At 44.0% G+C, this 17,387-nt stretch overlaps 1 long non-coding RNA gene across 1 annotated transcript; it reads left to right on the top strand.

Annotated features, from left to right (window-relative positions):
* The first annotated feature begins 8,745 nt into the window (after positions 1-8,745).
* On the top strand, positions 8,746-14,318 carry LOC118149471 (uncharacterized). The gene is made up of 2 exons (XR_004736957.3): positions 8,746-8,995; positions 11,552-14,318. It is a non-coding gene; the product is annotated as an uncharacterized LOC118149471 (long non-coding RNA).
* The last annotated feature ends 3,069 nt before the right edge of the window (positions 14,319-17,387 follow it).

The raw sequence follows: 17,387 nt of genomic DNA, 5'->3' as shown, positions 1-17,387 counted from the left end.
AGCTAGCCGTGGTGGTGCGTGCCTGTAATCCCAGCTACTCAGGAGGCTGAGGCAGGAGAATCGCTTCAACCTGGGAGGCGGAGATGCAGTGAGCTCAGACTGCACCATTGTTCTCCAACCTGGGTGACAGAGGGAGACTCTATCTCAAAAAGATAAAAAAAATTCCATTCAGCTTCCTTGGAGAGAGGATCAGGAGTCCAATTTACTGTCATCTGAGTCTGCTGTAAAAGGATCCCCAGCATTACATGGGGTGCTGGTCATTATGATAATTCAGATGATCTTTCTTGAGGTTACCAGAATGCCTTCACTTGGGTTGCCTCATTATCGTAAATGTAAAGGGATGCTTGTTATTTTCCTGAGGGTAAAGTCAGCCTAGAAAATTAAGTGACTTGCTATACGTGATGAGCAGGGCAGAGCTGGAACTGGGGTTCCTAACTCCAAATTCCCAAGTAGGTCATAACAAAGTGGTAACTACAAAACTTACTGGTTTTCTTAAAAGGATTTTCTCCTTAGAAGCATTTGGCAGAGTCTAATTTTAGATTTCAAGTGTTATTCACACTGTTACGTTTCAACAGGTTTGCAAGTTCTTCTGTGTGGAAAACACACTTTTTCAGATGTTCTTTGCAGAGTCTTTGCTGTGCTTTAATTACTCCTTGGGAATTTGCATATAGCTACATTACCACATTGAAGATGCATATTTAACATGCACAATACGCCTTGAGGAAAAATAGGGATTTCAATTACCATGCCATCCAACAATTCCACTTCTGGTACATATCAGAGAGTGAAAGCAGGATCTCAAAGAGATGCTGGTAGACCCATGTTCATAGCAGCATTATTCATAAAAGCCAAAGGGGAAGCAATGCAAGCGTCCACTGATGGATGAATAGATAAGGAAAATGTGGGCCGGGCGCGGTGGCTCATGCCTGTAATCCCAGCACTTTGGGAGGTCGAGGTGGGTGGATCACAAGGTCAGGAGTTTGAGACCAGCCTGGCCAACCTGGTGAAACCCTTTCGTTACTAGAAATACAAAAATTAGCCTGGCATGGTGGTGTGCACCTGTAATCTTAGATACTCAAGAGACTGAGGCAGAAGAATTGCTTGAACCTGGGAGGTGGAGGCTGCAGTGAGCCAAGATTGTGCCATTGCACTCCAGACTGAGCAGCAGAGCCAGACTCCATCTCAAAAACAAAAAACAAAAAAAAGAAAATGTGATATATTATCACATAGTGATAGTGGTGATGGTTACACAAAAATATGAATGTACTTAATGTCACTGAACTGTACATTTAAAAATGGTTAAAATGATAAACTTTATGTTATGTATATTTAAACACACACACACACACACACACACACACACTCTCTCTCTCTCTCTCTCTTCCTCTCTCTCTCTCTCTCTCTCATACACACACACACATGAATAGGAGGCAGAGTAGTTAACCCAGATCTGGAGGAGGGAGGATGGGGAAGGCTTCACAAAGGAGATGGCTTTGTTTTGAAAGAAGAGAGGGGGTTTGACAGGCAAGACAAGAGAAAGATATTCCAGGCTGAGGGAATAGACAGGAAGTAAGGAGGCGATTCCAAGGTCATATTAGGAGAACAGCAGGTATTCCAGGTGACAACAGCCCTAGACACTTGCAGGAGATGAAGCTGCAACAGCAGAGGGAGCAGATCATGAAAGCTCCTGGGTGCCATGCAGAAGGTTTGAGCTTTATTCCATGGGTACTGGGCAGCTACTGGAGTCCATTACGCTGAAGATATGGCCAAGCTTGCATTTCAGAAAGAGAATGTGGGCAGTTGCACGAATAAAGGATTGGAGGTAAAAGGGACTAGAGGCAGAGACAATGGTGTGGAGACTCTTGCAACAATCCAAGAGAAAGATGACGAGGGCCCAAGCTGAGGGTATGTGGAAACGGGGAGAGGTGTTAGGAGGATATAGGAACCTGTGAGAGGCGGGTGAGTGGAAGCTATGAAGGATGTGAAACAGCCTTAGCATAGATCAGAAATATAACAGAGGCTGAAGGATTAGGGAGGGCTGGCAGTGAAGAGTGCGAAGGAGAGAAAGAATAAGTGCATGGTGGGTATGTTTGGTTTCATGTGCCTTGTCTAATAACATCCTACATGAACCCATCTGCACACGTTTATTGAGTGAGTCCTTATAACTACGTCATGACCCAGACAAATAATCTCAATTTTACTGGCAACCGAGAATCGGATTGGAATCTCTCCAATGAAGGTCTTTGGCTCACCCTGTTCCATAAAAGCAGCTGCATTCTTCTTCGTCAAACACTCTCCCCTAAGGTTTCTCCACAGTCCTTGGCCACTCTCTGAGCAAGCAGTCTGCAGGGGCCAGCACCTGAAGGCAACAGGACTGCCAGGAATTCACCCACCAGTCACCTTTCTCAGTGGTACTTAAAGCTCTCAGTCTGCACCCAGCCTGCCCTCCTAAGCTGCCCATGTTCTCAGCTTGCACTGAAAAGTCTCAGAAACACTTTAACCTACCTGCACAGTGTTTATCTTCTTCAGATGAGCAAGGAACCCTGTTGCCGTCTAATTAGCAACTGTCTTCCCAGTTAGCTGCAATGAAACTGGTCTCTTCCATGCTGTGAAGCAAATTGGGTCCCTTGTTTGCAGTTAGATCCTGGCTTCTGTTTGGCTGATTTAGGGTAGGATTATTTTCCTGACATTGAGGAACATGCACGGTTGAGTCAAACAGCCCGAAACTCCATTAGATGGTGTCACCCGAGGAAGACACAGGAACAGATGGTGAAGGCAAAAGCTTCTTGCACCACAGAAACCTCAGAATACAACTTTCCCATGTAAGAATGAATAAACTCCTGAAAGAGGGCAACACTCCAAACACTCTGGTCTTCTCAAAGCCAAAAGGTCATTGGGATGGCTTCTTAGAAGCCCTTGCATTGCTTTTTCATTTGGTAACGGGGCTAGGAAATCTCTGTGTCACAGGAAGGCAAGTGACCCTCTCTCCCACTGGCTCTTTGGCAGGTGGCCACGCTTGTATCACATGGGGAATTTGGCAAATCAATCTGATTCTTTTGCAGTGTAGCTGCAGCAAGGATTTCCAGTTGGTGCTTTTTGTGGTGGCTCCTATGAGTCATAATTCTCTGATTCTTCTGCAGAGGGGGTGGACCTAAGTTTGTCCTTGTGAAGACCATCATTACTCTTGGTTTGAGAAGTCTGCAGTCCTTGGAGGACATAGAACTAAACCCCAAAATTTGAGTTCTTTTCTCAGAGACAGGTTTTGCTCTGTCACCCAGGCTAGAGTGCAGTGGCACAGTCATGGCCCACAGCAGTCTAGACCTCCTGGGCTCAAGAGATCCTTCTGCATCAGCTTCCCGAGTAGCTGAGACTATAGGCATGAGCCACCATGCCTGGCTAATTTTTTAATGTTGACCAGGCTGGTCTTGAACTCCTAGCCTCAAGCAATCCTCTTGCCTCAGCCTCCCAAAGCCATGGGATTCCAGACATGAATCCTGGCCCGGAATGTGAGTTTGAAGCATAGATACTACCAGTAGCCTTTCGGCAGCAAACTTTCGCCAAACTCCTAGTGTCTTCTTTTTTTTTGGCCCTTCCTTTGGGCTAAAATATGCCTTTCTCCTTTTTTTTTTTCCTCCTGCTGTCGTTACCTTTAAAATATTTTCATTAAAATCTACTGTCATCTTTTTAACACCATGCCTGTTATGGATTTCTGAGTTAATATTTTTATTTAGAAACTTTCATACATATATATGGATAAAAACAATGTCACTGTTTTGTTTCCTTTGAGATAGGGTCTTGCTCTGAAGCCCAGGCCAGAGTGCAGCTGTGGGAGATTAGCTCAAATCAGCCTCAAATACCTGGACTCAGGTGATCCTCCCACCTCAGCCTCCCAAGTAGCTGGGACTACAGGTGCACACCCATGCCTGGCTAATTATTTTTATTTTTCAGAGGCAGGGTCATGCTATTTTGCCCAGGCTGGGTCTTGAACTCCCAGATTCAAGCAATCCTCCCATCTTGGCCTCCCAACCAGCATTTTGCCAAGTTGCTCTTTTAAAATTAGCAATTATGCCAGGTCCTGGGCTAGTATTTCATCAATGTTATTGTATTTAATCCTCACAACAATTATTCCAGATAGGTACTTGTATTCCCATTTTACTGATAAGGAACCTAAGACTTGTTCAATGTTTCACTGCTTTTAAATGGTGGCACTGGTGCTTGAACCTAGGCCTGCTTAACATCCAATTCCATCCTCCTAAACGACTGACTAGACTGCTCTTTGCATGTGTGTTACATATGTGTATGCATATGCTACATAGTAGGCATGCAATACACATTTGTTGAATGACTGTTCTGTAGTGCATGTGTTTGCTCAGAACTATCGGGGTTATTACTGTTTTTAGAAATTGATGCTAATCATGTAATCTTCTGGATGCAGAGTATAGCTAAAAAGATTCATATCATAACATCAGGTGCAGCCTAGAACAATGACTATTGAAGTGAGACTATTAAAGGTAATACGGTACTGTGTATAACAAGCACCCACTTATAACAGATATTACCGAATATAGGTTATGGCTGAACCCTAAAGCACCTGACATAGTCTTTATAATTAGTTCCTCAACAAATATTTACAAATGTATTCTACCATATTATGTATCATGTAGGTATTAGGCCCTCGATAAATATTTCTTTAATAAATCGTTATTGCAATCCCTTTTTATCACTGTTTAGGCCATGTCTGTGAATTCTTCCAGCTGCACTCATTGAAATGAGTGTGGGTTTGACTGTATTTACTGCTCTCGTGTCAGCTCGAGTTTAACTCACACCCAACAGAGATGTTAAGGGTCAAAGGTACTGAGAGAAAGTTCTTTATCTAGCCAACATGAAAACTGGCTGAATGCTGTGGATAATAAAGTCACTGTGAATGTGTGCCTCTAGGGGAAAAAAGTCTTCTTTCCTTTGAAATGTTGGTTAGCTCTGTTTCATGCTGTAACACTTCTTATTAAAAAGTCCCTGAAGTATTTTAAAGAGCTGTGAAGCCTTCACCTCTCTAAGTGTTACTTGCATTTCTCATAGCACTTCCTGCCTCATTTAATTCTACTACTGTTAGATCACCGATCATAACTTGATGACTAAATTAACATTTTCCTCTTGAAGATGTTTTGGAAAAAAGTATATCTTGGCCTTATTATGAACTTAGAGGCTCTTGTTAATGAACAAGATGCAAATGACTCGTTTGGGAGACAGAAATCCTTTCTGGTGGCTACTGTTTACTTCAACATTCTTCTGATGTGCAGGGTGTTACAAACTGGCTTGAGAAAGTGGATACAGATTCCAAAAACAGGATCACTTAAGATTAAAAATACAGTAGGGGGTCTGTAAAGGGGGTGAATATAACCAGCTGCCTGAGATGAGCTGATTATGTGGGCCCTGAATTTGGCCTAGATTACTGGGAATCAAGGCAGAAAGAAAAATAAGGTGGGGCCGGGTGCAGTGGCTCACACCTGTAATCCCAGCCCTTTGGGAAGCCAAGGTAGCAGATCACGTGAGGTCAGGAGTTCGAGACCAGCCTGGCCAACATGGTGAAACCCTGTCTCTACTAAAAATACAAAAATTAGCCAGGTGTGGTGGCATGTGCCTGTAGTCCCAGCTACTTGGGAGGCTGAGGCAGAAGAATTGCTTGAACCTGGTAGATGGAGATTATACTGAGCCAAGATTGTGCCAGTGCACCCCAGCCTGGGCGAAAGAGTGAGACTCCATCTAAAAAAAAGAAAAATAAGATGAACATTATAGGTGTGATTCATAGCAGTGCCCCTGTATAAAAGGGGGCAAGGTCTCTCTGAAGGCCCATAATCACTGAAACCTAAACGCCTTGAGAAATCCTCTGCATTGCTCATGGCTAACATTCAGTATGCTAATAGTTGTGTTAGGCCCTTTGAATGATAAACACCACATTCTGGATGAGGATGATCTGTGGGAAGAGGCCATGAGAGAAACATGTCAATGAAGGTTCATCTCCATCTATAATATTGTCATTTTTAATAAAAGTCTTATTTGGGATAATTTTGAATTTACAGAAAAATTGCAAATGTCCAAAGAGTTCCCAGATACCCCTTTGTCCATTTCCCCAGTGTTGACATCTTACAAAACTACAGAAATGAACATAACTCAGAAATTAACACTGGTACAACTAAACATTAGATTTTATTCAGATTTCACCAGTTTTTCCACAAATGCCCTTTTTTCATTTCAGGATCCAATCCAGAACCCCACATTACATTTAGCACAGCCATATTGTTGTATATGTCACAAAAGTCTGAAGAAATGATGGCAAAATATTAAGATATGATGAAACTTTCTGGCAAGAACAGAAACTTGATTATGTTGCTTTCTGGTCATTGTTGGAAAGAACTTGTAGTGCTTATGAGGGAGGCTCTGGAGACAAAACAAGCAATCCAGCTTCAAATTCCGGCTCAAGCATTATCTAGCTGCCTGCTTAATCTCCCTAAGCCTAAATTTCCTCAACTCAAAAATAGGGATGATAATAGTATGCATCTCTTCGGCTTACTCAGAGGTTTACACAGATTAAGACGCACAAAGCAACTAGAATAGTGCTCAAGAAACGTTAGTTGTTACTGTTAATTACATATGTAATTCACAATAGAACTTTTTAAATAAAAATAGCTCTTTGAGAGTCTCTGGAGCCCATCTTAATAAGACACCACAGTCTTCATTGCATAGCTATTCCCCATTATAAAACTTGCTACAGCCAGGCACGGTGGCTCACACCTGTAATCCTAACACTTTGGGAGGCCGATGCAGGCAGATCACCTGAGGTCAAGAGTTCGAGACCAGCCTGACCAACATGGAGAAACCCCGTCTCGTATCTACTAAACATACAAAATTAGCCAGGCATGCAGTGCATGCCTGTAATCCCAGCTACTACAGAGGCTGAGGCAGGAGAACCTGGAAGGCAGAGGTTGCAGTGAGCCAAGATCGCGCCATTGCACTCCAGCTTGGGCAACAAGAGCAAAACTCTGTCTCAAAAAAAAAAAGAAAAAAAAACTTGGTACATTGTATTGTAACTATTTGTTTCTGTGTCTGTCTCCACTTTGCACGGCAAGGCACATACAGGAGGAAAGCGTGTTCAGTATGAAAGAAGAAAGGAAAACATGGAGAGTGGGTAGGTAGCTCATCTAGATGCTCTAATGGGGGGATCAGGGCTAGAGTAGGACACTGCATTTGCTGAGATTAAGGGAGCTGCATTTTTCAGCACAAAGATTTAACAGAGATGAGAAGATGAAATAACAGTGTAGAGAGCTGCAAACACTGAGCAGAGGGGCAGAGGGTGAGTGGGTCTAGATGCAAAGAAAACCCTTTCTGTCCTTAAGAGAGTGCATGGTACAGGAGCCTGGAAGAATTTTCTTCCCTGGGCTGAACTGAACATTCCACTGAACTCAACTGGGACCAATGGCTGCAGTCAGGTTTCATCCTAGATGCTGAGTACCAAGCAACCCCTCCCACACTTCACCTTTTATCATTCATTCATTCATTCATTCATTTACTGAGATGGAGTCTCACTCTGTCACCCAGGCTGGAGCACAGTAGTGTGATCTTGGCTCACTGCAAGATCACTTCAAGTGATTCTCCTGCCTCAGCCTCCCGAGTAGCTGGGATTTCAGGTGCACACCACCATGCCCAGCTAATTTTTGTATCTTTAGTAGAGATGGGGTTTCACGATGCTGCCCAGGCTGGTCTCAAACTCTGGATACCAAGTGACCCACCTGCCTTGGCCTCCTAAAGTGCTGGGATCACAGGCCTGAGCCACCATGCCCGACCTTTTCTTTATTTTTTTGAGATAAGGTCTCACTCTGTTGCCCAGGTTGGAGTGCAGTGGTGTGCCATCATGTCTCACTGTAGCTTTGATCCTCCCACCTCAGCCTCCCAAGTAGCTGAAACTGCAGGCATGGGCTACCATGCCCGGCTAATTTTTGTAATTTTTTTGTAAAGACACGGTTTCACCAAGTTGCCCAGGCTGGCATCAAACTCCTGGGCTCAAGAATTCTGCCTACCTCAGCTTCCCAAAGTGCTGGGATTACAGGTGTGAGCCACTGGAGGGGACCCACCCCATCTTTCTTTAAAGATAACATAACCATTTTTGTTTTTTGTTTTTTGAGATGGAGTCTTGCTCTGTTAGACAGGCTGGAGTGCAGTGGCAAGATCTAGGCTCATTGCAACCTCCGCCTCCCAGGTTCAAGTGATTCTCCTACCTCAGCCTCTGCAGTAGTTGGGACTACAGGTAGGCACCACCACGCCCGGCTAATTTTTGTATTTTTAGTAGAGACGGGATTTCACCATGCTGACCAGGCTGGTCTCGAACTCCTGACCTCATGATCCGCCCATCTCAGCCTTCCAAAGTGCTGGGATTCCAGGTGTGAGCCAGGGTGCCTGGCCACCCCATTGTCTATTCATAAAGGTAACTGGGAGGATAGAGGTTCACAGAGGCTCTCAAAGAAGACACCGAGTAAGCCCGCCAGGGAGCATGGGGAGGGAAACCCTGGGACCTGATCAAGGCTGTGCAAGCCCGACCTGACCCATGACCTGAGGCTGACCCGCAACCTGAGGACAAGGTAAGAGAAGACGGTAGGGCCTGGCCAAGGTCTCTGGGAAAATAAATAGGCTTATCTGTTGTCCTTTGACCTGCACATACTGTTCTTTTGCTGGGAAAACAGATCCTCCATTTTTGATTCCTGAAAGGTGACCAGGTGAAAGCAGAGCCTGACTTCCTGGGGAAATGGTCTCAGCACAGTGAATGCTACATTCAGAGGTAGGAAGACTCTGGATGTGAACTACTTCGTGTTTCTTTTGTAAAATTACCAAAAAAAAAGAGCAATGTCCACAAAAGCAGAAGGAGGAATGCGGAAGGAGAGGATGAGTTTAGACTAAGCTCTTTTGTTACCTCACTTCTGCTTTTGAAGTCCCACAGCTCCGTAAGGTAAGGTTACTTGAGTTAGTGCTTAAGTCAATATTTGAGGTGATAAGTTCATGTTTTCTCTGCTAATATGCGTAATTTCTTCTGAAATTCCTGTAAAGTGTACTGGATTGTGAAATTAGTATCTTCATAGAGACAACCGAATCATGTTTCAAAGAAGGACCATTATCTCAGGGTACAATATCATGATTTGATAATAACATAAAGCTAAGCCATGCGTTCTGTCTTAAAAAAAACCTTCTCAGTTTTAATAACAATTAGGATTATCATTGTTTATGTTTCCAAGTAGAAACAAGTTTCTCATTTTATGTAGTAATGTGTGCTCCGACGAGTTGTGGACTGGGAGCCTGAATACCTGAATTTTGCCCCGGTTCTGCTGTAACCATCTGTTTGACAGTGGATCTCAATTTCCTCATCTGTGAAAGAGAAGTGACACTCCTTTATATGATTGCTAAGAGGCTGCAATCATTGATATTCATTAAGCTGGAGAGGAAAGGGGGCATATGCAAATATGAAACCCACACGATTTGTAAACATATACTACCCAGGCAATGTAATCATGAAGGCATTATGATTAATAGCATCAATTGAGAAATGTTCATATAGTATTAGCAGAAGAAATTCTCTCTGGAGATAATTAATATTGAAACTGGATGAATATTTATGGGACCTCTGCCTTGCCAATTTTGCACAATGACTTTCAGGAAAAAAGTTTAGATAGCTTTCCTTGGTAATTTGTCTCAATGTCTAAAGGGCCTAATGGTGAGCAAAACATTCGTTTCATTTAAGCCACTGCTACCTTTGCTCTGAATCTAATGGGGTGGGGCAGAAAGGGCATGGATTTAGATAAGAACCAGTCCTGGCTTGGCCACCTACTAGCTTTGTGCAAGGCAAATTACCCTTTCGATCCCAGGCCCTTTTCTATTAAATGAGGATAATAATAATGCTTAGAGCTAGTCTACAGGAAAAGTGCTTCATAAGGTGACAAAATGCTTATAATTATCACAGATTCTGCAGTATCATATTTATAAAAGACAACGTGTGACCATTCTAAGATTTTAATCAATTGATTAACTTACTACAATTAAATGCAGCTACATGGAAGGATCAATCACATAAACATAATCTTTTTGTTTGTTTGTTTTTTGAGATGGAGTTTTGCTCTTACTGTTCAGGCTGGAGTGCAATGGCGCGATCTCTGCTCACCACAACCTCTGCTTCCTGGGTTCAAGTGATTCTCCTGCCTCAGTCTCCTGAGTAGCTGGGATTACAGGCATGTGCCTCCATGCCCGGCTAATTTTGTAGTAGAGACAGGGTTTCTCCATGTTGGTCAGGCTAGTCTGAACTCCTGACCTCAGGTGATCCGCCTGCCCTGGCCTCCCAAAGTGCTGGGATTACAGGTGTGACCCACTTTGCCTGGCCTGTATTTTAACTTTAGGTTCCGGGTGCATGTGCCGATCTGCTATACAGGTAAATTGCGAGAGGGAGGTTTGGTGTACAGATGATCTCATCACTCAGGTAATAAACATCATATTGGATAGGCAGTTTTTGATCCTCATACCTCTCACATCTTCCACCCTCAAGTAGGCCTGTGTTTGTCGCTCCCTTCTTTGTGTCCATGTGCACTCAATGTACATAAACATAATCTGGAGCGAAAGAAGTAAGACACAGCAAAGTAGTTTCTATCTGATTTTTCAAAGAGAGCTTCCAGGAGTCTGGTAATGCTCTGTTTCTTGATCAATGTGTTGGTCATGAGTGTGTTCAGTTGGTGATCATCAGATTGTGGACGTAAGATCTGGGCTGTTTTGTAAGTACATATGTCATACTTCAATAAAAAGTTAACATTTTTGTATTTGAGATGATGGCTAGGTTGATACTGTGATCTGATCATTATATGTTATATATATAAACATCACCCTAGGCCGGGTGCAGTGGCTCATGCCTGGAATCCCAGCACTTTGGGAGGCTGAAGCAGGGGGGATCATGAGGTCAGGAGTTCAAGACCAACTTGACCAATATGGTGAAACCCCATGTCTACCACAAATATGAAAATTAGCTGGGTGTGGTGGTGCGCACCTGTAGTCCCAGCTACTTGGGAGGCTGAGGCAGGAGAATTGCTTGAACCCAGGAGGCAGAGGTTGCAGTGAGCCAAGATTGTGCCACTGCACTCCAGCCTGGGTGACAGAGGGAGACTCCATCTCAAAAAAACCAAGCCAAAACAAAATCACTATATACCTCACGAATATGTACAATTATTATTTATCAATTTTAAAAATGCTAACTTTTTTTACTTAGAAACATTAGACACCACATATTTTAAAAAAACAGCAACAACAAAATCTCCGGATATGCCCATATCTGGAAAGAACCACTCTTAATATTTGGCATAGATCCAGAATTTTTTCTATATGTACATTTTACAAAATGGGATCATACTGTCCGTCTTTGGGTAACCCTATCTTCTCACTGGATCCTATTTCACTCTTGCAAATACTGACAAACAAGACTTTTCCAAACATCTCTGCTCAGTAGACAGTTTATTTATTTATTTATTTTTAGGATTCCTCAAACTGGAAGCGGTGGCTCTAGGAGGATGTACATCTTCAAGTCCTTGGGTTTCCCCTGGAAAGACAGAATGAATTCACATTCCCACCTGCATTGGCTGAGAAGTCCCCTTTCCCCGACTTCCTTGACAAAAATGGATATTATCATTCCTTTTTATCTTTACCAATATGGAAGTTTTGTGTAACTGAACACGAGAATTACAGAAGAGGCCAAGCTTGGTGGCTCACGCCTGTAATCCCAACACTTTGGGAGGCTGAGGCGGGTGGATCACTTGAGGCCAGGAGTTTGAAACCACCCTGGACAACATGATGAAATCCTATTTCTATCAAAAAAATCCCCCCAACGTACACCAAATTAGCGACATGTTGATGCATTCCTGCGGTCCCCGCTAACTTGGGAGGCTTAGTGGGAGGATCACTTGAGCCCAGGAGGCTGAGGCTGCATTGAGACATGATTGCACCTCTGCACTCCAGCCTGAGCAACAGAGTGAGATCCTGTCTCAAAAAAAGGAAAAGAAAAGAGGAATTCAGGGACAGAATGGAATTGTGGCTCCATCCCAACTCAGAAGCTCACTTTCTTCAGCTATAAAATGGGGTAAAGAATAATCTTTCCCAAAGAGAAAAGTTAAACACCTTAGTCCTAGCCCTAGCCACCCCAGCAGCTCTCTTTTCTTCCCAAACTCCTTTTCAGTCTTGTCTCCTCCAGCAGCCTGGGTATTCCCGCATGAATGTAAACCACATGACATGGTTTGTATCTGTGTCCCCATCCAAATCTCATGTCAAATTGTAACCTCAGTGTTGGAGGTAGGGCCTGATGGGAGGTGACCGGATCGTGGAGGCAGAGTTCTTATGAATGGTTTAGCACAGTCTCCCCTTGGTACTGTGTAGGGAGTAAGTTCTCATGAGATCTGGTTGTGTAACAATATGGCACCTCCCCTCTCTCTCTTTTCCTTCTGCTCCAGCCTTTGTGAGGAGAAAACTTCACTGCTCCTCTTTGCCTTCTGCCATAGTTGTTAAGTTCCCTGAGGCCTCCCCAGAAGCTGATGTCGCCATGCTTCCTATACACCCTATAGAACTATGAGCCAATTAAACCTTTTTTCTTTGTAAATTACCCAGTCTCAGATATTTCCTTATAGCAGTGCAAAAACTGCCCTGATTAATAAATACATTACACCACATCCTCTCTGTCTTAAAACCCTTTCTCAGCTAGCTATAGTACTTAGAACAAAATCTAAACTAATCCTGGCTGACTTGGGTCCACCTGCTCTGCCTTTGCCCGCCCTGCTGTAGACACTGTCAGGTCTTGCTGTCCTTTCCCCACCTTTTGAAAAATTATTATTGTTATTTGCTTTTTTAGAGACAGGATCTTGCTCTATTGCCCAAGCTGGAGTGCAGTAGTGCAATCAGAGTTTACTATAGCCTCAAACTCCAGGGTCAAGCAGTCTTCCTGCCTCAGCCTCTCAAGTAAACCACTTAATTTTTTTTTTTTTTTTTTTTGAGACAGAGTTTCATCCTTGTTCCCCAGCCTGGAGTGCAGTGGCGCAATCTCGGTTCATTGTAACCTCCACCTCTCAGGTTCAAGCTATTCTTCTGCCTCAGCCTCCTAAGTAGCTGAGATTACAGGCAGGCACCACCACACCCGGCTAATTTGTATTTTTAGTAGAGATGGGGTTTCTCCATGTAGGTCAGGCTGGTCTTGAACTCCAGACCTCAGGTGATCTGCCTGCCTTGGCCTCCCAAAGTGCTAGGATTACAGGCATGAGCCACTGAACCCAGCTGCTAATTTTTATTTTTTACTTTTTGTAGAGATAGGGTCTCATTATGTTGGCCAATCTGGTCTCAAACTCCTGACCTCAAGCAATCCTCCTGCCTCAGCTTCCCGGAGTGCTGGGATTACAGTTGTGAACCACTGTGCCCTGTCAGCCCACATTTTGAGGCTGCACTGGCCTCTGGGTTTCTTGAATGGGCAGGTCCCTCAGGCTGCTCTGCCTCCCTCTCCTTCCTGTCCTTGCCAACTTCAGCTTAAAACCACATCCTTAGGGAGACATTCCCTGTGCTCCTGCTATTTTCCCTCCCACCATCCGTTTAGTCCCTTCGCAGTTCTTATTACCATGTGTAATGATATATTACTTTGCTTACTTCTGTGTTTTTTCTCCCCACCACCTGTAAGCTCAATGACAGCAGAGATGTGACCTTCTGAGTTTGCCGCTACATCCCCCAGCACCTAGGCCTATGCCTTGTGGTACATGTTCAACAAGTATGTGTTGAATGTGTGAAAATAAATATTTCAAAATCAAAGCTGTTGGAACTTTAAAATATTATGAGCCTTGAAGGAGTGTGATTATGGGACTCAAATTACATAAACAGATGGCTGTAACCTTTGTCTCTCTGATTATAAATTAGCCTTCTTCCTTATCCACATTGTTTTGTAAAATGCTGTAAATGACTAAAGGGTGCCAGGGAAGACCCCTTCCCCTTTCACTACTGATCTTCATTATAGATTCACTTCCTTCTTTCCCTTTTGATACAAAGACTTCACAACTATCTCATTGTCTAAGATGAAATGTTCTAATCCTACTAAATTTCTTTGTTTTCTGCCTATATAAGCAAGTCGTTTTTATTTTAGACCACTGGCTTCATCTCTCTGGAGTCCATGTTTCCTGACTGGCTATTCCTGGCTTTGAGCACCAATAAACTAGATACCTAATCATATGTTCTAAATTATGTTATTTAAGGTTGATGAATAAATGACTATCTCACTTCTCCTCCAGTCTGGTGGTGGACAAATCCGTAGCACTGGGCAGGGTGAAGTAGTTGCCAATTCTCTATAGCCCATACTTCTGGGATGTCTCTTTCTGATCTGAAATCCCCTTGGCCATTTCTCTCTCATCCTCCGTCCCCAAGTTGTGGACTGTATCACCTTCTGCAACTCTGAAGTGAAATATGTGCTTTCTTGTTCTATTCTTTTAGTGTTCAAAGGGCCTTATATTAGTTTGTAGTAATCTAGTTTCTTCCAGTGGCATACTGTCTCAAGGGAGTGGGAGGCCTTAATCAATATTCATTCATTCAGCATTTATTTATTTAGCACCTAGGAAGTACCAGTCATTATATTAAACACTCAGGATACAAAAACAAATAAGGCACAGCATTTCCTAACTCCAGGGAGCTCACAGTCTGGGGGTGGGGGGCACATAATTGTAATATTCTGTAGCAATTGCAGTAGCTTGCTATGTAAAAGAAAAAGGGGGCCAGGCACGGTGGCTCATCCTATAGTCCCAACATTTTGGAAAGCCAAGGTGGGCAGATCACTTGAGTCCAGGAGTTCGAAACCAGCTTGGCCAACATGGTGAAACCCATCTCTATTACAAATACAAAAATTAGCCAGGTGCGGTGGTGCATGGCTGTAGTCCCAGCTACTCAGGAGGCTGAGGTGGGAGAATTGCTTGAACCTGGGGGGTGGAGGTTGCCGTGAGCCAAGATCGCACCACTGTACTCCAGCCTAGGTGATGGAGTGACTCTGTCTCAAAAAAAAAAGACAAAGGGCCACACAGGGGAAGGATACTGAACCCAGTCTGAGGGAGAGGAGGATCAGGGCAGGCTTCCTGGAGAGGTGCCAACTGATCTGAGCGAGCCAGATAAAGAGGAGAAAGGCATTACCAAAGAGGGAACAGTATCAGCCCAGGCCTGGGTGCAGAGCAGTATTCTGTGGGCAAGACAACAGTCAGCGGTTTAGTGTGGTTAGAAAATAAAGTGCAAGTCAGAAAGTGCTGAAAAATGTCATCGAAATGGGCCGATGTCTGTTCAGGGAAACTGCTAGAGTCAAGGTCAGCAGCTTGGACATTTCTTTCTTTTTTTTTTTTGGAGACAGAGTTTTGCTGTTGTTACCCAGGCTGGAGTGCAATGGCACCATCTCGGCTCACCACAACCTCCGCCTTCTGGGTTCAAGCAATTCTCCTGCCTCAACCTCCCGAGTAGCTGGGATTACAGGCATGCACCATCATGCCCAGCTAATTTTTGTATTTTTAGTAGAGACGGGGTTTCACCATGTTGACCAGGATGGTCTCGATCTCTTGACCTCGTGATCCACCCGCCTCCGCCTCCCAAAGCGCTGGGATTACAGGCTTGAGCCACCACGCCTGGCCCAGCTTGGACATTTCTACAGAAAGACGTCACTGAACATTTTAACCAGGACTGGGGTGGGAGGTGTTGGATTTGGAGGCAGGGAGATCTGGTGAGATGTGACTGGGATCTGCTCTGGGTCAGTGGTAGTGAAGAGGGAGAGTCAGGCGTAGGTTTAGGAACCTTTGATTGGTAAAACTGGTAGGACTTGATTATTGATTAATTGTGGAGCACACTGGAGAGAGAGAGAGAGAAAGAGAGAGAGGGAGAGAGAGAGAGAGAGAGAGGGAGGGAGAGAGAAGTCAATAGCTTGAGTGGCCTCATTATGATGGAATCCCGTAGACAAAGCAAACACCAGGGAAGCAGTTTGGTGAGATGGGGGACATGAGGTGACACTTAGGTTTGAGATATGCTGAATCGGAGGTACTCGAGGGATGTTCAAACAGCTTTGATTTCGAATTACTTATTTTTACAATATAATGGCAAGATGTATGTTTTGGGCATTAGCATCTCCCTTCACTGAGCTCACTTGTATTCAGCAGTTAGCATATTTCACCATGGTAGGTGCTAGGGGTGCCCCATCCAGCTTCCTTTTACCCCCAGCTGCTGTGAGGGCTGGCTGATGACAACTCACAGCCCCTCCTTCTCCTGGGAGCCATGATTCCCAAAGAGCAGTCTGGCCCAGACGTGCAAAAGCTCAGCTCCCCTGGCATCAAGGGGGCACTGCCTATGTGGTGCACTTTGGGGTTCCCGAACTTCCCAGAGGGATCAGCCTGAAGCTGGTCTCCAGCTGAGACCACACCTTGGCTTTCCTCACCCTCTGCTCTCTGGCCCCCTCACTCCCCTCCTCCTGAGAACACTCCCCCGGTGAATCACTTGCTCAAGAATTCTCCTGCTTCTTTAGAACCCCACCTGAGACACAGGAGAAATTGGGCCGTTGGAAATTGGGCCACAGGCAGTTCCAGGAATCCACAGATGTAAAGAGGTAGCTGAAGATGAATTTTATTCCTCTGGACAGAGCTGGTGGCGAAATGGTTGACAGTAGGGTTGCATTTATCCACAGTAGAAGGTCATTTGTGTTATTTTTATTAGTTTTTTTAAAATCACAATCCTAAATCTCTGGATCGAAAGCATTCATCGAACTTCCTGCTTAGGGACTGTTAAGGTTCCTGAGTTTGGGAGGAGTTCTTTTTTCCTAAATTCCCTGTTGCCCTTCCTTCTTGACTCTTCATATTTGAAACGATGTCACTGAAAGCAGGTGCTCTTTGGTGGTTGAGATGGACCCACCATCACCCCTAGACTGGATCCACGTTTTCCTTTGAACTCTTGTAAGTATCTTTTTCTTCTATGAAGTAGCAGTTATGGGCACTGCCCATGGAATTCCCCTATTTAGTCAAAGACTCAAGAACTGAGCATAATTCAGAGCTAACATGGCTTTCTTCTTTGCTATCTCATAGAAACTGCTTACAAAATATTTACTGAATGATAAAAATGAAAGATTAAATGAATGAATGATCAATATTGCCAAACCAAGCAAGTTCCATATAAATGCAAATTGGTTTTCACTTGTGCAATGTCCTTTTGCTGTATGTTTCTTTAACCTGTTTGCCTTATTGTCTCCAACTGGTGGCAAAGACTACACCTTCTATTTCCCTTTTATCCCTGCAATAGACTATAGAAATCATGTTTGATGGAATAACTAATTAGTCAGT

This window comes from Callithrix jacchus, chromosome 19, assembly GCF_049354715.1.
Source record: "Callithrix jacchus isolate 240 chromosome 19, calJac240_pri, whole genome shotgun sequence".
NCBI classification, from domain to species: domain Eukaryota; kingdom Metazoa; phylum Chordata; class Mammalia; order Primates; family Cebidae; genus Callithrix; species Callithrix jacchus.
The sequence above is the reverse complement of the archived record's forward strand: the minus strand, read 5'-3'. Positions and strand labels throughout refer to the sequence as shown.